Source organism: Geotrypetes seraphini, chromosome 4 (genome assembly GCF_902459505.1).
Source record: "Geotrypetes seraphini chromosome 4, aGeoSer1.1, whole genome shotgun sequence".
NCBI classification, from domain to species: Eukaryota; Metazoa; Chordata; class Amphibia; order Gymnophiona; family Dermophiidae; genus Geotrypetes; species Geotrypetes seraphini.
Genome location: NC_047087.1, coordinates 158,762,654 through 158,788,524, shown reverse-complemented (window position 1 = coordinate 158,788,524; position 25,871 = coordinate 158,762,654). Strand labels below are relative to the sequence as shown.

Here is a 25,871-nt window from a genome sequence, read left to right as displayed (position 1 = left end):
GCGGATGTGGTGAAGCAACGAAGGTCGTTTTTTCTGAATTGAGTTTGAGCCTAAAGTTTGTCATCCATTGTTCCATCACGTTTATGGCTTCTGAAGCTTTGGGAATAGTTTCAGAGACAGAATTAGTGAATGGGATGATAATTGTAAAGTCATCTGCATAACTAAATAGTTTTATCCCCAGCTGGGTTAGCTGCATGCCCAGTGAGGACATGTAGACGTTAAAGAGCAATGGGGATAGTGGAGACCCCTTGTGGCACACCGGATGGATTGCTCCAGGTGTCGGAAAGCTCATAATTAAAACGTACCTGATAGGTGCGGGATATAAGGAAACCACGGAACCAGTTCAGCACTTTATCCCTTATACCAATGGCATCTAGGCATTGTAGCAGTTTTACGTGGTCTATTAGATCAAAGGCAAAACTCATATCGAATTGCATAACTAGGGCATTAAGGCCCCTACTAAACAGTAGGTGCAAATTGACTAAGATAGCCGCAATTACTGTCTCCGTACTGAATAGCGGTCTAAAACCGGATTGAGTTTCATGTAGGAGAGAGAATTGATCAAGATAACCCATCAGTTGGGTGTGTACCAATTTCTCCATAATTTTTACAATAAACGGAATGGATGTAGTTGGATATTAGGGCTGAGGATACCTTACGATTTTTTAGAATTGGGGTTATTATAATGTGACCATTATTAGAGAGGAACGTCCCATTTTTAGGTTGTGAGCCAAGTATTGCATCAGCGATAGTTTAAATTCTAAAGGTGCCGCTTTCATGATTTCTGGGGGGCATGAGTCCAGAACGCAATAGGATCTAGAGTATTTGTTATATAGTCTGATGTAATCATGCCACTCTAAATCTTGAAAGGAGCACCAGATCATGTCTGCCGGTATATCATTTCCTTGGGTGTTAGCTATTTGATGATCACTAGAGTCGTTTGTTGAGTAAGGTATCTTGGTTCAGTTTAACTTTTGTCTACATAATTCTATTTTTAGTTTGTTGCTATTCCATATTGGGCGAGGGTGTATCTGTCTGTGTGTATGAAAAGGACATGGCTTTCTGTTAGCATCGACTGTACAGGATCAATTGATTTTCCAGGATCTGGCTTGTTTAGTTTTACAATGCGTGTGTTGGTGTTCTAGTGCTCACTGCAGTGTTTAAGATGCTGCCTTTTCCTAGGTGCACCCTTGTTGTGCGACTCATGGATTATTACTAAAATTATCTTTTTTTTATATAGAGGAGGGCGTTGTTAAAAAATGATCAGCACTGGCTGTCATACATACTAGGTACGCCACTAGATTTAATGACCCTATGCTAACTTTACTGTTGATGTAGGGTTGTCCCACACACCCCCCCTACACACTATAAAGAATTAAATTATAGTTGTATTATCATCAAACAGCTTTCAAATGACATTATAAGCAAATAAAAATAAAATATTTTTAATACATTGCTAATTATTATCTGCATCTTTACCTAAACTGTTTTGCCCTAGCTCTCACTTTAGCTCTCACTTTGCACTATAGCAAAATAAAAAAGTAGCAGATAAAGATCAATCGCACAGGTCTCCTTCAAGGCTCAGTAACACCTCTCCATAAATTACATGGAAAAGGTCTGGAAGTGGGGATAGCATCTATTTCATATCCTCAGTGAGACCTCAGGAAGGAACCTACTGATCAAAACATTATTAGAGGTGCTGTAGAGCAGGGGTGCCCAAAAGGTCGATCACGATCATAAGAACATAAGAAAAGCCTTCACTGGATCAGACCTTAGGTCCATCTAGACTGGCGAACCGTGCACGCGGAGGCTAAGCTAGGTGTTCCCTGATGAATACCTTGTTTACCCGTATCCCTCAATGTGATTCGCAAGAAGGTGTACATCCAACTTGTCCTTGAATCCCCGAATGGTGGTCTCCGTCACAACCTCCTCTGGGAGAGCATTCCAAGCGTCCACCACTCGCTATGTGAAATAGAACTTCCTGACATTTGTCCTGGGCCTGTTGCCCCTCAGTTTCAGTCCATGACCTCTTGTCCATATCACATTTGACAATGTGAATAACGATGTTTCTTGCTCTATTTTGTCGAATTCTTTTAGTATTTTAAAAATCTCTATCATATCCTCTCGCAGTCTTCTCATTTCGAGGGTGAACAATCCCAGTTTTCTGAGTCGTTCCTTGTAGCGCAGATTCTCTATACCTTTTATTAGCTTCGTGGCTCTCCTCTGCACCCTCTCCAGCAGGGTTATATCCTTCTTTAGATAGGGAGACCAATGTTGGATACAGTATTCCAAGTGTGGTCTGACCATTGCTCTGTAAAGCGGCATTATGACGTCCAACCGATAGATAATAATAACTTTATTCTTGTATACCGCCATACCCAGTGAGTTCTAGGCGGTTCACATTAATTAGACATGGTTACATGTGGTACAGTATTAACTGAACAGATTTACATTAATTAAACATAGTTACGTGTATTGCAAAGGCAACGCGAGTCGATTGCGTTGCCTTGGCGTTCTACTTGATTCCTAACTCAGAAGCGCTGAGTCGACCAACTTCCTCCACCCGACGTCAATTATGACGTCGGAGAGGAAGTTCCGTGTCAATCGCTGCCTGGCTAGCCCGGAACTTCCTCTCCGACTTCAGAAATGATGTCGGGAAGAAAAAATCTGGTTGGCCCAACGCTTCCGTATGGGGAAGCAGGGAGAGCTTGGGGTGGTGGTGGTTTGGAGGTCTGTTCCCCGATCGTGGCTGCAGTGGCTTGGGAGCAGGCAGGGAGACAGAAAGAAGGGGGATCGGGGAGACAGAAAGAAAGAAGGGGCAGGGAGAGAGAAAGACAGAAAGATGGGCAGGGAGACAGAAAGAAAGGGGGCATGGAGAGAGAAAGACAGACAGTAAGAAAGAAAGGGGAGGGGGACAGGGAGAGAGGAAGAAAAAGTTTGCGGAGGGAATGAGGTCTAGAAGCATACAGCAGGCTAAAAGAAGGGAAGAAATATTGGATGCACAGTCAGAAGAATAAAGTGCAACCAGAGACTCATGATATTCACCAAAGGTAGGAAAAATGATTTTATTTTCAATTTAGTGATCAAAATGTGTCCGTTTTGAGAATTTATATCTGCTGTCTATATTTTGCACTATGGCCCCTTTTTACTAAACCACAATAGCATCGAGAGCTGCACAGGGCATTCAGCGCATCTCCCTCCGCTAAAAACCGCTATCGTGGTTTAGTAAAAAGGGAGGGGTATATTTGTCTATTTTTGTATATTTGTTCCTGAGGTGACATTGCATTAAGTCATCTGCCTTGACCTCTTTGAAAACCTGCAGAATATAATTGATAATTAACACTTTCTCTGCATATAGTGCGTTTTGTGTTTTTTAAAAATTTTATTGTTAGTAGATCATTTTGACTTGGTCATTTTAAAAGTAGCTCACAAGCCAAAAAAGTAGAGCATTTCTTGTATGACTGGATGAGCTATATTTATCTTTTTTTTAAGTTGTTTAAATTCATGCAGAAATAAATGGCTAGATTGAACCTAATGACATCATTAATGCATTTCCCTTTTTTAAACCGCTATACCATTTGAAAGAGGGCAAATATCTAATTATTCCCTTCTAGAATTGGATACTTCTTAAATTTAGTAAAAATATTACTAATATAAAAATATATTAAAAATATAAACTGAAAGATAGGGGAAAGCCGACAGTCGACCACCGGTCGATGGCACGGATAGCGGGATGCCCCGAGGAAGAAGCCAAGGACTACTACTCCTACACAAGAGAAGACGACCTCACAGCCAATAAGGGAGAAAAAGCAGGAAGGGACAACTCAGACACAGGAGGGGATGACCACACAGCAAACAAGGGTGATAACACAGGAGCAGTAAAGGATACCGTAATTGAAACTATAGGAATGGCCAAGAGTAGAAGGTCCAAAAAGGTAACACGAAGGGAACTTAGATGTATGTATACGAATGCTAGAAGTCTAGGTAACAAAATGGGGGAACTAGAGACAATAGCAAGACATGACATATTGGATATCATTGGCATAACAGAAACATGGTGGAATGAAGAAAACAAATGGGACACAGTACTACAGGGATACAAACTGTATAGAAGAGATCGAGTAGGGCAGAAAGGTGGAGGTATTGCTCTATATGTTAAGGAGGAAATAGATTCTGCTGAAATGGTTACAACAGAAATGAAAGAGAAGCTTGAGTCACTCTGGATCAAAATTCCTGGTAAATATGGAGCAGACACGAAGATTGGCCTTTACTATCGTCCCCCAGGACAGGCGGAGGAAACTGACTCAGAAATGATGGAAGAAATCAAACAAGAATGCAAGACAGGCAATGTAATTATATTGGGAGACTTCAATTTCCCAGGGATAGACTGGAAACTAGCAACCTCCAACTGCGGCAAGGAGGCCAAGTTCCTGGAGGTGCTAGGGGATTGCTTCCTGGAACAAATGGTAAAAGAGCCGACAAGAGGCAACGCCACCTTGGACTTGGTCCTAAATGGCCTCACGGGACCGATAACAGAAGTGGAAGTCATGGTTCCACTGGGAACGAGTGATCACAATGTAATCAACTTTAAACTTAACATCGGAAAAGGGAAACATGCCAAAACCTTAACCACCACCTTAAACTTTAAAAAGGGTAAATACGATCGCATGAGAGCCATGGTAGAAAAACGACTCGAGAAGATGGTGGACAAACTTGAAACGGTAGATCAGGCATGGTCCCTACTGAAAAATACTATCACAGAAGCACAAGATCTCTACATTCCGAGGATTCCCAAAGATCGGAGAACAAAGAGCAAAAGAGAACCGGCATGGCTTACCATACAGGTGAAGGAAGCCATAAAAGAAAAGAAGGACTCTTTCAAAAAATGGAAATGCATAAAGACAACCGAAGCCTGGAACAAACATAAAGATGATCAGAAGAAATGTCACAAGGCGGTGAGGGATGCAAAACAGGAATATGAGGAAAAAATAGCCCAGGAGGCCAAAAACTTCAAGCCCTTCTTTAGATACGTGAAAGGGAAAAAACCTGCAAAAGAGGCAGTGGGACCCCTGGATGACCAGGGAAGAAAAGGGTACATCAAGGAAGATAAACAAATCGCAGACAAACTAAATTCCTTCTTTGCGTCCGTCTTTACGAAGGAGGACACCTCAACAATACCTGAAGCGGAGAAAGTGTTTGCAGGAGAAATAGAAGATAGCCTCACCACAGTTGAAGTGGACTTAGACCAGATATACTATCAGATCGACAAACTTAAAAGTGACAAATCCCCTGGACCGGATGGAATTCACCCGAGAGTCTTAAAGGAATTGAAGGTTGAAATCGGAGAGTTATTGCAAAAACTTGCAAACCTGACAATCAGAACTGGACAGATACCGGACGACTGGAGGATAGCGAACGTCACGCCAATTTTTAAAAAAGGATCGAGAGGGGAACCGGGCAACTATAGGCCTGTGAGTCTTACGTCTGTCCCCGGCAAGATGGTTGAAGCACTGATCAAAGATAGCATAGTCCGGCACTTGGACGCACACGACTTGATGAAACCCAGTCAACATGGATTCAGGAAAGGGAAATCATGTTTGACGAATTTACTCCAATTTTTTGAGACCGTGAACGAGCAAATTGATAGTGGGAAGCCAGTGGACATAATATACTTGGACTTCCAGAAAGCGTTCGACAAAGTTCCACACGAAAGACTTCTCAGGAAACTACAAAGCCATGGCATAGAGGGAGATATACAAAGATGGATAGGAAAATGGCTGGAAAACCGAAAGCAGAGAGTGGGCATAAATGGGAAGTTCTCCGACTGGGAGAAAGTGACTAGTGGTGTACCCCAGGGCTCGGTACTTGGGCCGATCCTTTTTAATGTTTATATCAATGACCTGGAGGAAGGAACATCCAGTGAGATCATCAAGTTTGCAGACGATACAAAACTGTGCCGGGCAATAAGATCGCAGGAGGATAGAGAGGAACTCCAGAGCGACTTGTGTCGGTTAGAAACATGGGCGGAGAAATGGCAGATGAAGTTCAATGTGGAGAAATGCAAGGTAATGCATTTAGGCAATAAGAATAAGGAATACGAGTATACAATGTCAGGTGCAACTCTGGGGAAGAGTGAACAAGAAAAGGACCTGGGTGTACTGATAGATAGGACCCTGAAGCCGTCGGCACAATGCGCGGCAGCGGCAAAGAAGGCAAATAGAATGTTGGGCATGATAAAGAAAGGAATCTCGAGTAGATCGGAGAAAGTTATAATGCCGCTTTATAGGGCAATGGTCAGACCGCACTTGGAATACTGCGTTCAACATTGGTCTCCCTACCTAAAGAAGGATATAAAACTGCTGGAGAGGGTGCAGAGACGAGCAACAAAACTGGTGAAGGGTAAGGAGAAACTGGAATACGAGGATAGACTTATAACACTAGGATTGTTCTCACTTGAGAAAAGGAGACTGCGTGGGGATATGATCGAGACCTTCAAAATACTGAAAGGAATCGACAAAATAGAGCAGAGAAGATTATTTACATTGTCCAATTTGACACGGACTAGAGGACATGAAATGAAGCTAAGGGGGGACAGATTCAGGACTAATGTCAGGAAGTTCTGCTTCACTCAGAGAGTGGTTGACACCTGGAATGCCCTCCCAGAGGAGATTATTGCGGAATCGACCGTCCTAGGCTTCAAGAGCAAACTAGATGCATATCTCCTTAAGAGAGGCATATAAAGATATGGTGGACTATAAATTACGCCAGGTGTACACCTGGCAGGGCCTCCGCGTGTGCGGATCGCCGGACTTGATGGACCGAAGGTCTGATCCGGAGATGGCAGTTCTTATGTTCTTATTCTGGCATAAGTGTCAAACCTTAAAAAAGGAAGTCACATTGAGAATTGGAAAAATAGTACACATTTAGGGCTCTTTTTATTATTGATAACTGGGGTTGTTCTGGAGACGCCATTTTGGAGACTGCTGTTGGAGGTGTTTTCATAGTTTGGTTACCACACGATGATTCATTGAAGTGAAACTTATCCAACTTATGGCGGCTCGCCATATATTCCACCTATTAATACACTTGTATTCAAGAGTACTAATTCACTTAAGGAATATTTTAATCACCGTTACCTTCAAAACTCTTTCAATAGAATTAGATTTTTCACAAATTAGATCTCAAAGTCCATATTTTCCTGCAGGTCTTTAACTGTCTTTAATAGAGATAGGATACTCCACTGTTTAACTAAGGTGGGCTGTTAAAATGAAGTTTAAACATTTGGCAGTCTGAAACTTGATTAAAGAATATTTACCACAGCGGTGTAACAGTAAACCGATCCAAATCTTAGCACAGACCTTTCTGTTAGTCAGCTGTGGATAGCCATGCTCACATTCAGCCGGTCTGGGTTCAGGACAGCCAATCAACAATCAATCGATTACGCAGCTCCAGACCCGGCCAGTACTGCATCCGTTCATCCGGGGCTCTTGTTTTCTGTTCCACACTCTCCCCCGGCTCCTGTATTCTCCGGAGAAGAGGGGGGATGGCACTGCAACGCCGCAGTCCGCAGCCACATTCGCTGTCTGTTGGCTTTCCTTCGGCTCCCTTACTCTCTAAAAGAGAGAGGGGAGCTGCACTAAGATACCGCAGTCTGCGGCTACATTTGCCATTTGTTGTCCCGCCACGGCAAGCCTCTCTGACCGCCAGCTAGTTACCATACAGCTCCACCATCAATATTCGTGCTGCCAGAGAAGTGGCGCTCCTTGAGAAATGTTTCAGCTTACACCATCTCCGAGCCCCAACGAAGCTCAGGAGTCACGCTGCCATTCGGGTGGGTGACGTCACTTCCTCTCATCATGTTCTTAACGGTTTCAATGTTAAAAGAAAAAGCAATGGGGAAAGGGGACACCCCTGCCTGGTTCCTCGAGCTATGGGAAAAGGAGGGGACCGTACCCCGTTAACTAACAGTCAGTCGGATTATGATATAGAGCTTTAATAGCTTGTAAAAACATGCCTCGCACAGGCGATATGCGGTCACAAGTTCATCATCAGCCTGTGGCTTGAGGAGCAAAGTAATCAATGCTGAATTAGCCTGGTCAGGAAACGCTCCCTCCTGCAAAGCTGTATCATAATATGCAAGGAGGGGTCTCACCAAGGGGACCTGTAACATCCGATAGAACTCCCCAGAAAACCCGTCAGGTCCCGGAGTGGAACCCAATTTAGGAGAAGTGATGGCTTTCTGGAGTTCTTTGGCTGTAAAAGGAGAGTTCAGAATGTCTAATTGGGGTTCTGATAGGCAAGGCAAATGGGACTGGAACAAGAAATCCTCAAGGTAGACTTCCAAAGGAGAGGTTCCCCTATCATATAAGGAGGAGAAGAATTCTACGAACAAGCGTGAGATTTGATCAGGCTTAGAGTGTAGTGTGCCTGCAGATTCTTTAATAGCTAAAATGTGTCTGGGCCCCCTCCCCCAAGCCTTACCGATAGACGCCAATAACTTCCCACTCTTGTTACCATAGTGAAAAAACTTGCCCTTCCTATATAGCAGCATGCGCGTGGTGCGTTCGTGTATCATAGAGTCCAAGGCCAATTGAGAGGTCAGCAAAATCTCCTTGTTAGCCCTAAAGGGGACCCTAACATATGCTGCTTTGTGTTTCCTAACTTGTTTCTCCAATCCCAAGATACCAGCTGCCAATCTCTTATTGCGAGCACTGACATAGGCAATTATATCTCTCCTAAGCACCCTCTTCCCCCGCCGACCAAAATAAAAACGAATCAGTAAGATGTTGTGAATTATTGTGAGCATAGTCCTCCCACCTGTTGTGAAGGTAGGTCAAAAAGTGGGAATCCTTGTGCAAGTTAAGCGGGAAATCTCTCCCCCCCCCCCCCCGTTGTTGATAATAGTGTGAGGACTCCAATTCAATCCATACCATGCAATGATCAGACACCTCCCCAGGGCCCACTGCCGCCGAAGAAACGAAGGGAAACATTCCCTGCCGGACAAAAATCTAATCCAGACGGGAATAAATACCATGAGCCCTGGAGAGGTGTGTGTAATCTCGCACCCTCGGGTGTAAAGAGTGCCACGTATCCACTAAATCCAAAGCTGTAGTAAAAGTCACCAAATCATTACCCGCTCCCTCACCACCAGATGGGAGACCTGTGGATCTATCCAAAAGAGGGTCATGAACCAAGTTCATATCCCCCACACCATCAAGTTATCTAACGTAGCAGTAGTGCAAAGGCGCAGCAGATCTCTATAGAACTGCTTATCTCTATGGGTGGGACCATAGACAACTAACAAAGAAATAGCCCAGCCTCAAGTTCAAATCAAGTAATAGGTATCAGCCCTGAGAATCTCTCTAACGGAGAATAAATGTGCAGTGTTCTCCCCAGAAATTTTTTCCAGCCGGGTGGGGCGGGATGGGGAAATTTGGTGGTGGGGAAACTTAATCCCCTCTTTTACTAAGGTGCGCTAGTATTTTTAGCACGCGCAAACCCCTGTGCTACGTGGGAAAACTAACGCCAGCTCAATGCTGGTGTTAGCATCTAGCGCGCGTGGCAATTGCTCCGCGCGCTAAGCGCACGCTAAAACCACTATCGTAACTTAGTAAAAGAAGCCCTAAATGTGTACTATTTTTATTAATTATTATTATTATTTTCCAATGCTCAATATGACTTCCTTTTTTAAGGTTTGACACTTGTGCCAGAATATTTTTACAAAATTTAAGAAGTATTTGCCCTCTTTCAAATGGTATAGAGGTTAAAAAAAGGAAAGGCGTTAATGAAGTCATTAGGTTCAATCTAGCCATTTATTTTTGCATGAATTTAAACAACTAAAAAAAAAAGATAAATATAGCACATCCAGTCATACAAGAAATGGCTCTATAGCAGGGGTGCCCACTTTTTGGGCTTGCGAGCTACTTTTAAAATGACCAAGTCAAAATGATCTACCAACAATAAAATTTTTTAAAAAACACAAAGCACACTGAACGCAGAGAAAATGTTAATTATCATTTATATTCTGCGGGTTTTCAAAAAGGTCAAGGCAGATGATTCTATGCAATGTCACCTCAGGAACAACTATACAAAAATAGACCCCCCTCCCTTTTTATTAAACAACTATACAAAAATATATCCCCTCCTTTTTTACTAAATAACAATAGCGGTTTAGTAAAAGGGGGCCATAGTGCAAAATATAGACAATAGATATAAATTCTCAAAACAGACACATTTTGATCACTAAACTGAAAATAAAACCATTTTTTCTACCTTTTTGTCTGGTGATTTCATGAGTCTGTTTGCACTTCCTTCTTCTGACAGTAAATCCAATATTTTTTTCTTTCTGCCCCTCCCCTTTTCTTTCCGTCTCTCTTTCTCTCTCCCCCTGCCCCCCCAAGCCATCACGCCAATTTCTCCACTTCCCCGATTCTTTCCCTACCCCCTAAGCCACCATGCCGATTTCTCCCTGCTTCCACAAGCCAGGCCAGGAATGTACAAGCGCCGGACTCACAAGACTTCATCTCTGATGTCAATTCTAACGTCGGAGAGGACGTTCCAGGCCAGCCAGGCAGCGATTGGCTGGCCCAGAACTTCCTCTTTGACGTCAGAATTGACGTCGGAGGTGAAGTATTGCGAGTCCGGCGCTTATACGCGCCTGGCCTGGCTCAGGGAGGCAGGAAGAAAAAGATTGCAAAGGCAACGCGATCGACTCACATTGCCTTTGCGATCTACTGGTCGATCGCGCTCGACCATTTGGGCACCCCTGCTGTTATGGTATCCTGTCCTGACCTGAGGAAAGGGATTTAGTCCCCCCAAAACTGCCTTATTTCCATTTCCTATTTATAAACTTTAATCAATAGATACAATACTACTTGATTCTACGTAAAGCAACAAAAAAAATTTTTCTACCTTTTGTCGTTTCTGCTTTAATCATCTTCTCTTCGCTCTCTTCTTTCTATTCAGCATTTGTCCTCGCTCCCTTCTATGCAACATCTGTCCTCTTTGCCCCTTCCACCCAGCCTCTGCCCTCTCTCTTTCTACCCCTTCCATCTACTGTCCACCTTCTGTGCCCCTTGCATCCACTGTCCACCCGCTCTCTGTTCCATATGGCATCTTCCCTCTTTCTAAGTCCCTTCAATAAACTGTATATCCTGTGCCCTTTCTCTCCTTTGTACATGATTCATTTCAGCTTCACCCCCTCCCCTATGCTCTGGCATCTCTCTCTTCTCCTTTCCTTGGGTTATTCCATGTCAAGTGATCAAGGGCTCCCTGCATGACCATCACGGAGTTTGATAAAACTTTATGCACAAAGTCCCACATGTATCAAACGAACTTTGGTAAAGTTTTAGTTTCGCCTGTGGAATATTTGTGGAGATATAGCCATTTGTTTGACCCCATACCGCAATGACATACAGTACGACAGTGACATTCTGACAACTTTGAGACACAATATCTCACGAGCTATGTTTCCAAAAAAACTGAAACTTAGCTACCCTGCACAACTTTTGGAGCTCTATTCAGTGCTACCAATAATAATTTTTGTCGAGCACTGAGTGAATGGCTGAATTACAGTAAACTTGGCTGAAAAAATTAGTGCTCCAAAAAAAGTCAAAGTTTGACATTACTTAGCTCCCACAATAATTGAGTAATAAATGCGAAATTTGGCACATAATGTCTCAGTACAACGTTGTTTTCAAAAGTACAATTTCAACCTCCAAGCTCTTTCCATTAGTTTACAAATTAAGTGTAAAGTTGCTAATTTGTGTAAAAAGGCCAAAAATAGGGTATTTTCAGCCTGCTTTTACAGAAAAATACATTTCAGAAACTCTTTCAAATCAGTCTCATTAGAAAGAGCATATTTCAAACTCCCTAGAAAAGTGGGCTTCATTTTTCAACGCAGGTTAACAATGCCCGAAAAAGGGGGACAAAGTTGGGAGATGTCACCATGGCAACGGCCTACGTTTCAACTTACAATTATGTCACTTTTCACACTGTTTTTCCCTGTTTATTTTTACTCAAGCTTTGGGTACAATTATAGTGTTCTTAATTAATGATTATTCCTAACTAGAAATTGAGGTGATAATTTTGTTGCATGCAGATCACAAATTACAACTTGTTTTCTTTTTCAGATCCACATTATTATTAATTCAGTTTAAAATGGATGCCAACGAATCGACTAATAATAATCCTTTTCTGCCAGACTGTGCCATTGGGCAAAAATTGTTGTCAAAGTGTCATGACGGCACATTTTATTCTAAAAAATGTGGGCTCATTTTTTTACATAATTTGTCAACCGATGAAAAATTGCTTATCACTCGGCGCTCTGAAGTCGAACTGATGGATAAAGACCAAATCTGCCTCCACCACAAAGCAAAGTATCTCGACAAATACGAATTAAAGCAAACATCGTGTTGTAATCCATTTGAAAAGAAAAATCACATTGTTCAAAGTGGATTGTTAAAAGTGGATTGTTAATTGACAGATTATAAATACTCTTTCTTCCTGACCTTTTCGGTCTATCATTTTATCCCCTTATCACCCTAACATGTTTCCCTTTTATGTAATCTTTTAACAAATATTGTATTTCCTCCCCACCTTCCCATTGTTATCAGTTGTCTTCCTGTTTAATGTTGTTACCCAGTTTGTTTAGAAGAATAGTAATTGTATAAGTGAGTCCATTTTAAACTCTATTTTATTTATGTAAAACGCTCTGAAATTGGAAAAGCGTTTAATCAAACAATTTAATAAACTTGAAACTTGAAGTCGATCTTGCCATGTCTAATGATTTTAGAAAAGTGGCAAAAATAAATATCAAGCCAGGTCAGAAACTTTGCAGTAGGTGCAAAGCCCAATACGTTTCAATGAGTGAAGCTACTGCAGCATCTTCATCTTCAGACGATTTTGATATCAGCATCTCCGATGCAGTTGATCAAAGTTCGACTGCTTTAGGAACCTCTCCATTGAAAATTCGAAGGTTAGCTAGTAGAGATAAAGCCGGCTATGTGATACGAAAAATTGAACGTGTGCAGAATGTGATAGCCAAGAAGATTACATCTGCTGCTGGAGTTTCAGCTGAAGAAGTTGGGCCGTCTCGTCAGTCTGTAGAATGCAAGTTATGTGAAGATTACACTGACCTCATTGAAGAAATGAAAACGAAAATTGCAATATCCAACAGGTCAATGAAAGTTCAATTATTGACGATGGCCCCAAAAAGTTGGTCAATAAAGGAAACAGCAATGAAGTTTGGCGTTTCAGAGCGCATGGTCAGAACAGCCCAAAAAGTAAAGAAAGAGAAAGGCATTTGTTCTATACCTGATGCAAAAATTGGCAAGTCCCTTCCAAAAGAAATTGCAAATAGAGTTCAAGATTTTTACGAAGATGATGAATTCAGCAGAATATGTCCTGGCAAAAAAGATTGCATTTCAGTCCGCCTCAATGGTTTAAAAGTACAAAAGCAAAAGCGGCTGCTGTTGTGTAATTTAAAAGAGCTGTACGTGGCGTACTGTAACAAATACGGAACTGAAATTGTTTTTTCCAAATTCTGTGAGCTCAGGCCAAAGTGGTGTGTAACCGTTGGTGCATCAGGTGCACACTCCGTGTGTGTCTGCACGATACATCAAAATGTAAAGCTCATGCTACAAGGCGCCAATGTCAAAGAGAACTACAAAGTTCTTATGGAAAAAACTGTGTGCGACCTAAATGTCAAGGACTGTATGCTACGATGTCAAAACTGCCCTGGTGAAGAAGCACTAACAGCATACCTAGAAGAAATATTCAAGGATTTAGATCCAGAAGAATCAATAGAATTTAAGCAATGGGTTCACGCTGACCGTGAAACATTAGAAACAAGCGTACTAACCATGGACAACTTTATTGAAAGACTTGCAAGCAAGATTTGGAAGTTGACAAGCCACCATTTCATTTCAAAACATCAAAGTGAATATTTGAAAATGTTGAAGACAGGCTTAAAAAAAACGGAAATGATCATTTTGATGGATTTGCCAATCCAACATGTTTGCAACCTATCCTTGAAAACTGGTGAGATGCCAGAGGACTGGAAATTGGCAAATGTCACACCGATCTTCAAGAAGGGATCGAGGGGTGACCCCGGGAACTACAGGCCGGTGAGCCTGACTTCAATAATAGGGAAGATGGTGGAAACTATGATCAAGGAAGGCATTAGCGAGCACATCGAGAGAAATGGCCTACTGAGAACAAGCCAGCACGGATTCTGCAAGGGAAGGTCGTGCCTAACGAACCTTCTGTACTTCTTTGAGGGAATAAGCAGTCGGATGGACAATGGGGAGCCCATAGACATCATTTACCTCGACTTTCAAAAGGCTTTCGACAAGGTGCCACATGAAAGGCTACTTAAGAAATTGTGGAACCACGGGGTGGGAGGGGATGTGCACAGATGGATCAAGCACTGGCTGTCGGGTAGACTGCAGAGGGTTGGAGTAAAGGGTCAATATTCTGACTGGCGGGGAGTCACGAGCGGTGTGCCATAGGGATCGGTGCTGGGGCCTTTACTCTTTAACATATTCATCAATGACCTGGAAAAGGAGGCAAAGTGTGAGGTTATAAAATTCGCAGACGATACCAAACTGTGCGGCAGAGTTAGGACCAGGGAGGAGTGTGAGGACCTACAAAGGGACCTGGACAAGCTGGAAGACTGGGCAAACAAATGGCAAATGCGATTCAACGTGGACAAATGCAAGGTCATGCATATAGGGAAAAAGAACCCGTTGTTCAGCTACAAATTAGGGGGGGTATTGTTGGGAGACAGCAGACTCGAGAGAGACTTGGGTGTGCTGGTGGATGCATCACTGAAGCCATCTGCACAGTGCGCAGCAGCCTCAAAAAAAGCCAACAGGATGCTGGGCATCATAAAGAGGGGCATAGCAACCAGAACACGGGAAGTCATCATGCCATTGTATCGAGCGATGGTACGTCCACATCTGGAATACTGCGTTCAGTATTGGTCGCCGCACCTCAAGGACATGGCGGTACTTGAGAGAGTCCAAAGGAGAGCAACGAAAATGGTAAAAGGGCTGGAACTTCAGCCGCGTGGAGAGGAGCAGCGAGGCAGTGAAAGTCGCGTTGTGAGGAGCAGCGAGGCAGAGGAAGCACAAGCAAGCAGGGAAGATCAGGAGAGAGCTACCAGCGGCGGCGGAGAGGAGCGGGTAGCGGCGAGAGGAAGCTCCGCCCACCCCCTCCGCATCATCAGCGTCATCGACCCGACTCCCCCTTAACAGGAAGGGAGCCAGGGCGCGAAGGCCACTTCAGCCGCGTGGAGAGGAGCAGCGAGGCAGTGAAAGTCGCGTTGTGAGGAGCAGCGAGGCAGAGGAAGCACAAGCAAGCAGGGAAGATCAGGAGAGAGCTACCAGCGGCGGCGGAGAGGAGCGGGTAGCGGCGAGAGGAAGCTCCGCCCACCCCCTCCGCATCATCAGCGTCATCGACCCGACTCCCCCTTAACAGGAAGGTTGCCAGGGCGCGAAGGCCACTTCAGCCGCGTGGAGAGGAGCAGCGAGGCAGTGAAAGTCGCGTTGTGAGGAGCAGCGAGGCAGAGGAAGCACAAGCAAGCAGGGAAGATCAGGAGAGAGCTACCAGCGGCGGCGGAGAGGAGCGGGTAGCGGCGAGAGGAAGCTCCGCCCACCCCCTCCGCATCATCAGCGTCATCGACCCGACTCCCCCTTAACAGGAAGGGAGCCAGGGCGCGAAGGCCACTTCAGCCGCGTGGAGAGGAGCAGCGAGGCAGTGAAAGTCGCGTTGTGAGGAGCAGCGAGGCAGAGGAAGCACAAGCAAGCAGGGAAGATCAGGAGAGAGCTACCAGCGGCGGCGGAGAGGAGCGGGTAGCGGCGAGAGGAAGCTCCGCCCACCCCCTCCGCATCATCAGCGTCATCGACCCGACTCCCCCTTAACAGGAAGGGAGCCAGGGCGCGAAGGCCACTTCAGCCGCGTGGAGAGGAGCAGCGAGGCAGTGAAAGTCGCGTTGTGAGGAGCAGCGAGGCAGAGGAAGCACAAGCAAGCAGGGAAGATCAGGAGAGAGCTACCAGCGGCGGCGGAGAGGAGCGGGTAGCGGCGAGAGGAAGCTCCGCCCACCCCCTCCGCATCATCAGCGTCATCGACCCGACTCCCCCTTAACAGGAAGGGAGCCAGGGCGCGAAGGCCACTTCAGCCGCGTGGAGAGGAGCAGCGAGGCAGTGAAAGTCGCGTTGTGAGGAGCAGCGAGGCAGAGGAAGCACAAGCAAGCAGGGAAGATCAGGAGAGAGCTACCAGCGGCGGCGGAGAGGAGCGGGTAGCGGCGAGAGGAAGCTCCGCCCACCCCCTCCGCATCATCAGCGTCATCGACCCGACTCCCCCTTAACAGGAAGGGAGCCAACGGCGCGCGGCCGTTCGGCGTGCGGCGAAGGCGAGCGGCAAAGGCGCTCGCCTTAGCGAGTGCGCCTTTGCGAAGGAGCCGTAAGAAGGAGCCAGGAAGTTAGGTCGCCCAAAAGAAAGACCAAAAGCATAAGTTACAAGGCTTTCTTACCTAGCCACACAGCAGGGAACACTTCTTTCACACCACATTCTTAGAACACACCTAAAACAAGCACTCACCTAAAACACCCAAAGCACAGCAGCACAAACAGACTCATTACTAACTAGAAGACAACAACAGGAAGTCGGGTCACACACAACCGACAGAAACAGAAGATTCACATACAGCCCAGACTTCAGAAGGGAAATGATCGCCCACGGTACCCAGAAGATGGGCTTTCCAGTCTTCTGCATTGACTGCAATATGTATGACTACCTCCCCTCGGGGACTAGGGCATACGTTTGCAGTCGGTGCAGAGAACTGGATAGCCTGAAACAACAAGTTCGTTTGCTGGAGGGAACAGTGAGAGAACTGGAAGAACTCCTCACCTGTAAAGAAGAAGAACCCAGCAAGCAGGAGACATCTAGTGCCAGCGAAGAGATCGAGGAACTTGAGAAATTCATCGAGGAAGCCCACCAGCAACATGTGGAAGTCCCAGGGTTGGACAGCTGTACCCGAACTACCCAGGAAGAAGGCCATGGTGATATGGGCGGAGATACCACTACAATTGATGAAGAGTCTGCAGCTGAGGTTGGGGATGTGCCACAGAAGAAAGAAGACAGGACCTACACCATGGACGTGGACTTGCGACCCCCAAGAAACCCTCGAATAGAGAAGATAGGGATCATTGTTGGAGATTCCATTATACGCAATGTAGACAGCCACATTGCAGGAGGAAGAGAAGACAGACTGGTCACCTGCCTGCCCGGAGCAAGAGTGAAGGATGTGGCTGGCAGGATCATCAGGATCATAGACAGCGCAGAAGGGAAGGACACTGCTGTACTTATCCACGTGGGAACCAACGACGTGAGCGGACGGAAGTACGATAGGGAGGAAATGAAGAACCAGCTCCGCTCACTTGGAAGAAAACTGAAGGTCAGGGAGGTGACAGTGGCATTTTCTGAGATCCTCCCGGTACCGAGAGCAGATGCGAAGAGGCAAGATGAGCTGCGAGAAATCAACGCCTGGATGAGACGATGGTGCGAGGAAGAAGGGTTTGACTTCGTGCGCAACTGGACGACGTTCTGGGGAAGGAGCAGGTACTATAGGAAGGACGGATTACACCTCACCAAAGAAGGGGCGAGAATATTGGCTGGAAACATGAAGAAGATCATTGAGAAGACTTTAAACTGAAGATCAGGGGAGAGCGGACAGTCGACAACCAGTTGATGGCCCGGACAGCAGGAAATAAGGACATCCGCTCAGATGAAGAGGAAGAACTTGACGCAAATGAGGGAGACAACAATGGAGCGCAAATAGATGCAGTAAAAGATACAATAAGGCCTGTGAAGCCCAGAAAATCTAAGAAGGCAACACAAAGGGAGCTTAAATGTATGTACACGAATGCCAGAAGCCTGAGAAATAAAATGGGGGAGTTGGAAACACTAGCTAGATGCGAAGAAATAGATATCATTGGCATAACAGAAACATGGTGGGACGAGGAAAATGAATGGGATACAGTACTACAGGGATACAAGCTTTACAGAAGAGACAGAACAGGGCAGAAAGGGGGAGGCATTGCCCTATATGTCCAGGAAGGAGTAGAATCTACTGGAGAAGGGAAGGCGGAGGAGAAAACGAAACTGGAGTCCCTCTGGGTAAAGATCCCCAGACAAAACGGAGCAGACATAAAAATATGTCTCTACTATCGACCTCCAGGTCAGACGGAGGAAACAGACTCGGATATGATAGATGAAATAAGACATGAATGTAGGACGGGCAATGTAACTATCATGGGAGACTTCAATTTCCCAGGAATAGACTGGAACCTAGTAACCTCAAGCTGCGGCAAAGAAATAAAGTTCCTGGAAATGATGGGAGACTGCTTCCTAGAACAAATGGTAGGAGAACCGACAAGAGGAAACGCCACCTTGGACTTAGTCCTAGATGGCATAACTGGGCAAACCAAAGATGTAGAAGTCACGGTCCCGCTAGGAACGAGCGACCACAGTATGATCTATTTTAAACTCGACATCGGGAAGGGGAAGCGAACTAAGACCCTAACCAAGACCTTCAACTTTAAAAAAGGAAGATACGATAGCATGAGAGCCATGGTAAGAAAACGGATCAAGAAAAGGATATCCAAAATCGAAACGGTAGAACAAGCATGGTCCCTACTAAAAAAAACTATCACCGAAGCACAGAATCTATACATCCCGCAGATAGCCAAAGGAAGGAAAACTAAAGCCAAAAGAGAACCAGCTTGGCTAACCAAAGAGGTGAAGGATGCAGTTAGGGAAAAGAAAGACTCGTTCAAAAAATGGAAGCGTGAGAAAACAACTGAGGCTTGGAACAGTCATAAAGACGACCAGAAGAAGTGCCACAAGGCTGTGAGAGAAGCTAAAAGGGCCTATGAGGAAAAGATAGCCCAAGAGGCCAAAAACTTCAAACCATTTTTTAGATATGTTAAAGGGAAAAAACCTGCAAAGGAGACAGTGGGCCCTCTCGACGACCAAGGAAGAAAAGGATACATCAAAGAGGACAAACGGATTGCAGACAGATTAAATTCCTTCTTTGCTTCTGTCTTTACCAAGGAAGACACCACATCGATACCCAAAACAGTGAAAGTATTCAAGGGGGAAATAGAGGAGAGCCTCACCACAGTGAAGGTGGATCTGGACCAGGTATACTATCAGATTGACAAACTAAAAAGTGACAAATCCCCTGGCCCAGACGGAATTCACCCGAGAGTATTAAAAGAACTAAAGGTGGAAATCGGAGAACTACTGCAAACCCTCGCTAACTTGTCAGTTATAACCGGACAGATACCAGAAGACTGGAAGATAGCGAACGTAATACCAATCTTCAAAAAAGGATCAAGGGGAGAACCGGGAAACTATAGACCAGTGAGTCTCACATCGGTCCCTGGGAAAATGGTTGAGGCTTTGATTAAAGACAGCATTGTACAGCACCTGGATAACCATGACCTGCTGAGAGGTAGTCAGCATGGCTTCAGGAAAGGGAAGTCATGCTTGACAAACTTACTTCAGTTTTTCGAGGGAGTGAACAAACAAGTCGATAGCGGAGAACCGGTTGACATAATATACTTGGACTTCCAGAAAGCGTTCGACAAAGTACCTCATGCGAGACTTCTCAAGAAACTACAAAGTCATGGAATAGAAGGGGATATACTGAGATGGATAGGAAAATGGCTAGAAAACAGAAGACAAAGAGTGGGCATAAATGGGAAGTACTCAGACTGGAAGAAAGTAACTAGCGGTGTGCCTCAGGGCTCAGTTCTTGGGCCTATCTTATTCAATATCTTCGTAAATGACCTGGAAGAAGAAACGACCAGTGCTATCATCAAGTTTGCAGATGACACAAAACTATGCCGAGCAATCAGGTCACAAAAAGACAGCGAAGAACTCCAGAGAGATTTGAAGCAACTTGAGAGATGGGCAGAAAATTGGCAGATGAGTTTTAATGTAGAAAAATGCAAAGTGATGCACCTGGGCAGTAAAAACAAGGAGCATGGGTACAAACTGCTAGGTATAACATTGGGGAAGAGCAATCAAGAAAAAGACCTGGGAGTACTGATAGATAGAACCCTGAAGCCATCGGCTCAATGTGCAGCGGCGGCAAAGAAAGCTAACAGGATGTTAGGCATGATAAAGAAAGGAATCACGAGTAGATCAAGGGAGGTCATAATGCCGCTTTATAGAGCAATGGTCAGACCACACCTGGAATACTGTGTCCAACACTGGTCTCCATACCTGAAGAAGGATATAACACTACTGGAGAGGGTGCAGAGGAGAGCGACGAAGCTAGTAAAAGGTATGGAGAACTTGAGCTACAAAGATCGCCTCAGAAAACTGGGACTATTCACCCTTGAGAAGAGAAGACTGAGAGGGGATCTGATAGAGACTTTTAAATTGCTAAAAGGAATTGACATAATGGAGCAAGCTCACTCACCAACAGGGGGAAAGGATGGTGAGCAAGAAACAGCGTTATTCACATTGGCAAATGTAACCCAGTCTCGGACCAGAGGTCATGGCCTGAAGCTGAGAGGGGACACGGCCAAGACAAACGTCAGAAAGTTCTGCTTCACACAGCGAGTGGTGAACGCCTGGAACTCTCTCCCGAAAGAGCTGGTGGAGGAAACCACCGTTCTAGGATTTAAGGGAAAATTGGACGCACATCTTCTTGCAGAAGACATTGAGGGATACGAGTGACATTGTATTCGCCAGGGTGTGCCTGGCTGGGCCTCCGCGTGTGCGGAACGCCGGACTAGATGGACCCCGGGTCTGATCCGGTGCAGGCATTTCTTATGTTCTTATGTTCTAACACTGCTCATACGCCGAGAGGCTGGATAGGCTGGGGCTCTTCTCTCTGGAGAAAAGGAGACTCAGGGGAGATATGATAGAGACCTTCAAGATCATGAGGGGCATAGAGAGGGTGGATAGGGACAGATTCTTCAGACTGAAGGGGACAGCAAATACGAGGGGGCATTCTGAGAAACTGAAGGGAGACAGGTTCAAAACAAATGCAAGGAAGTTTTTTTTCACCCAAAGGGTCGTGGACACTTGGAATGCGCTACCGGAGGAAGTGATCAGGCAGAGTACGGTACAGGGATTCAAGCAGGGATTGGATGGATTCCTGAGGGATAGAGGGATCGTGGGATACTGAGGGAGGAGCTGGGATGTAACACGGGTGTAGGAAGTTAACCAGGAAATGAGTAAACCAACCTGGTCGTGCATGTGTAGACTGGAGGGCTAGGACTTCGATAGGAAGGCAGGACTTAAATGGGAAACCAAGGTGGCAGGGGAGCCCCTTCTGATGATTCAGACAGGTCTTGACCTGTTTTTGGGCCACCGCGGGAGCGGACTGCCGGGCAGGATGGACCTGTGGTCTGACCCGACAGAGGCACTGCTTATGTTCTTATGATTTCGCTGAAAATTACTCATTTGTTGTACAGGATGCCGCCCAAGGCTTTCACTGGGAAAATTCACAAGCTACGGTACATCCTTTTGTTGCATATTACCTCAATGAAGTGGGCACATTGCAAGTTGTAAACTGTTGCATTATTTCTGATCATATGCAACATGATACGATCTGTACACGTGTTTATTCAAAAGTTGATCGAATTTTTGGTAACTCAAACAAACATTACCAAAATATACTACTTCAGTGACGGCTCAGCTGCACAATATAAAAACTACAAGAACGTTGTGAATTTGTGCAATCACAGAAATGATTTCAACATTGAGGCTGAATGGAATTTTTTTGGAACTAGCCACGGAAAATCACCCTGCGATGGAGTTGGTGGAACAACTAAACGACTGGCTGCCCGGGCTAGCCTCCAAAGACCATCAACGGATCAAATATTGACGCCAAAGGATCTATTTAACTTTTGTGACCAAAATATACATGGAGTTAAATACATTTATGTTCCAAAAGAAGAAATTGAAGAAAGCAAAAAGTTTCAAGAAGAAAGATGGCATGAAAGCAGCACAGTAGCCGGTACCAGAGAGCACCACCAATTTGTACCAGTCGACTCAAACTAGGTTCGTGTCAGCAAAGTTTCAAATGACACAATAAATTTTGTTGCCAAAATTTCTGATACTGTCATTCCAAATTTGAAAGTGTCCGAAATCTTTTCTGGTTGCTACGTTGCCTGTACTTACGATAATCAATGGTGGATAGGCAACGTTGTTGAAGTCTCAATTGAACAAAATGATGCATTGATAAAATTTATGCATCCTCACGGTCCAGCTCACTCGTTTTATTGGCCAGAAAGGCAAGACGTTTGTTGGGTTCCAGAGCAACACCTCATCTGCATGATGATGGCGAGGCTGCTGCTGCTGGCGAATCCAGCAAGGGTGAAGCCCCAAAGCACAGCACTGGCGGGCCCCCCCCTGACCATTTCGGGCCCTAGGCCTGTGCCTACTAGGCCTATCCTTTAACCCGGCCCTGCTTCCCCCCCCCATATGCCCTGACATCTTTCTCTTCCACTCCATGGTCTGGTATCTCCTTTCCCTCTCTCCCATGGTCTTTGCATCTCTTTCCTCCTTTTCCTGGTCTTCCTTCTCCCTCCTTCCCTCTCTCTCCCCCCAGTTGGGTGCAGCATTTCTCCTCTCCCTCCCCCCATTGTGTACAGCAGTATCATCAGCATTTCTCTTCCCCCTCCCCCCTATTTGGGTGCAGCAGCATGTCTCTTCCCCCTCCCCCCATTGGGTTCAGCATCATCATCTGCATTTCGCTTAGCCCCCTCCCCCAATTGGGTACAGCAGAAGCATTTCTCTTCACCCTCCCCCCATTGGGTATAGCAGCACCAGCATTTCTCTTCCCCCTCTCCCTCTAATTGGGTACAGCAGCATTTCTCCTCCCATTCACCCCCCCCCCGTCTCACACACCCGGCAGATTCGCTACAGAAAAAGGCAAGTTGCAAGTTTCCCTTCATCGCGGATCTATCTCCCAAAGGTCAGCAACAGAGGAAAGCTTACAATTTGCTGCTCTTGCTTACTTCGGGCCTTTCTCGTTGCCGGGTCCTGCTTTTGCGGAAACAGAAAGTCGGCAGGACCCAGCAGCGAGAAAGGCCTGAAGTAAGCAAGAGCAAGTAAGCTTCCCTCCGTGGCTGGCCGATCTCCTGCATGCTCCGGGGCTCTAATGGTAACACTGTCCATGCTGGCTTCTCTTTCCCTACCCCCCCCCCCCACGTAACTTCCGGTTTCGGAGGGAAGCCGGGTTCGAGTCGCTTGCTGGGTTTTGTTTAAAGTCCAGCGGGAGTTTTTTGGCGGCTCTTCAGGCTGCGCGTTAAGCAGTGGCGGCAGCAGGATTCGGCAGATGACAGACGGGCGGGCATCTAAATTTGCTGGGCGGAGCGCCCGGCTGAAAAGTGCTGAGGAGAACACTGAATGTGCATTGTAACGATTTTCGTATGGGAACCGCCGGCCCACAGAGGAGGAAAAGTGGACAGCGCCGACCCACGAACGTTGTAATTTGAGATGTTCGGAATCAGAAAGGCGTGTTTCTTGAAGGCATGCTATGTTAGCACCTTGCCTCTGAAGGGCCTGTAAGATTTTGGTATGTTTTATGGGAGATGTGATACCCCCCACATTCCAAGAAACAATTTTAGTGCTAGCCAGACTAAGTAAGAATGAAAAGAAACAGTAAGAAAAGTACAATGTTCAGCAAAACTAGGGGGGGAAGGCACCCAGCCCACACCCACCCCTCACTCAAGCACAGGAGAAATCATCCAGTCCCCTCATCAAGAACAGAATAGAAGAGCCACAAGAAACAGAAGAAAAAGAAAAACAGAAGAAAAAAACTAAGGACCGCTCCAAAGCCCAGATTGTGAGCCTCCCCCAAACCCATACCTCTAAAACCCTACCCCAACCCTACTCTAACCACCTGGGCACTAGTCCCACAAAACACAGCGCAAAGCGCTGGGGAGAATCACAAAATGCACAGGGCCCTTCCCCCCCCCCCCAACACCACAAGCCACCCATGCACGGTCCAATAGGCCCGGGAATAGGCAGCCTGGTTCCAGGTAGCAGAACAATATAGAAACAACAGCATCAGAAATCAAGGTAGCCAAAGGCTGGAAAATCAAGTATTAAGAGTGTCCAGAAAGGCCTGCAACCGATCCACACAAACACCTTCCTGATGGAAAATTCTCAGAGTAGCAGGATAAAGAAACAGAAAACGAATCTTCTTATCAGTCAAGTTAGCATAAAGAGAGGGGAATTTTTTCTGTCGAGACTGCAACATAGGATAATAGTCCTGGAATATCTGGATTCTGCAGCCTTCGTAAGTTAAACTATCCCGGTGGTCTCCATATGTCCGCAGCAAAGCAGTTTTGTGTAAGAAATTATGCACCTTGGCTATCACTGCTCGCGGCCGCTGATGGCCCTCCGCAGCCCAACCCAAACGATGGGCCCTCGCAAAACAAATTGACCCCATATCAGCGGGCAGGAGCAGCTCTTTCTGGAGCCAGGAGGGGAGAAGTGTGCCAAGTTGCTGCTCAGGTAGGGAGGGTTTCAGGTAACCCACGAAGCAGAGATTCCCCCTCCTGGACCTATTTTCGGGTCTTCAAGCTTGGCGGCCTACTCGGCAAACTGTTTCTCCAATGCCACGATTGTGGGAGCTGCCGCCAAATTAACATTCTCCAGCGCGGATACTTGCCGCTCCAACTCACCCGTTCGACACTCGGTGTCCACCAACAAGGCATCCACTTGTCCCAGCTGACACGATAATTTTTTAAGCTGGGGCTCCAGCGCGCATTTTACAGCGCTAGTAAGCTGTGTCAGCTGGGTGGTGGAAAACTCCGGGGAAGCCGGTGACTGTGGCAACAGCGCCATCTTGTCTGCTCCATCCCTGCCTGCCTTCCGCAGCTTCTTCGTGGATTTACTGGCCATACCTGCGTCGGAGGGGTGGAGAAATTTGTCCATTTGAAAGGCAGGATCGGGTAAGCAAAGCGGCAGCCCCAAAATGAAAAATAGGTCACGATACCAGTAGCAATGTGGAGCGAGGCCCGGGAGCAGAGCTGAGACGCATCCTCTCTATTCACATCATCATGTGATCTCCGGTTTCATTTTTATATACAAGTGGAACCTTGGTTTACGAGCATAATTCGTTCTAGAAGCATGCTCGTAAATCAAGTTACTCGTATATCAAAGCGAGTCCCCCCCCCCCCATAGGAATGAATAGAAACTCGCTTTGATTTCCCCCCCTCCCTCCCTCCTTCCTTCCCCCCCCCCCCCGAGGCTACCGGCGCTGCTCCATCACCCCCTCCCCCGCTCTAACCGGCATCGCATCCCCCCCCCGAACCGCAAAGCACCCCCGTGCTGAAAGTGGCATCCGCCCGCCTTTCCTCCCAAAAACGGTCCTTACCCCTTCTGCTTCTTGTAAGTGTAAATGTTGCCTGGGCTGGGCCTTGAGCATCTGCGCATGCTCAAGGCCTTCTGGCTCTCGTTCTCTCGAGAACGAGAGCCAGAAAGCCTTGAGCATGCGCAGATGATCAAAGCCCAGCCCAGGCAAGAGGCGGGAGCTCGCATTCACCCTTACAACGAGCAGAAGGGGTAAGGACCGTGTTTGGGAGGAAGGGTGGGCGGATGCCGCTTTCAGCACGGGGGTGCTTTGCGGGGCGGGGAGCAGAGATACTCGTACACCGGAACCGGGTTTCTAGTCCTGTATTTGCATAGGGGTTATTCTGTGTAGGAGTGAATGTTGAGAAGCCTAAAGTGTGCTTTGTGTAGTTTAATTTTGTGGTTAACATTGAAGCAGTGAGTGACCTCCATCTGCTATTCTACTAGGAGCTGAACTGGAAATTGCTAAGTGCCTTGTTTTT

At 46.1% G+C, this 25,871-nt stretch overlaps 1 protein-coding gene across 7 annotated transcripts in view; it reads left to right on the top strand.

Moving 5' to 3' along the window:
• CFDP1 (craniofacial development protein 1) overlaps positions 1-25,871 on the top strand; it is a 534,880-nt gene that overhangs the window by 80,948 nt on the left and 428,061 nt on the right. For 3 of the 7 annotated variants that reach the window (XM_033941186.1, XM_033941185.1, XM_033941179.1), the window contains exon 1: positions 25,542-25,602. The exons of 1 other annotated variant lie outside the window; for it this stretch is intronic. The gene's annotated coding sequence lies outside the window, so the exon portion shown is untranslated. Of the gene's footprint in view, positions 1-24,526; positions 24,550-24,580; positions 24,990-25,541; positions 25,603-25,668; positions 25,807-25,871 lie in introns of those variants that run through there. 3 more of the 7 variants (XM_033941183.1, XM_033941180.1, XM_033941181.1) reach the window with 3 other exon arrangements.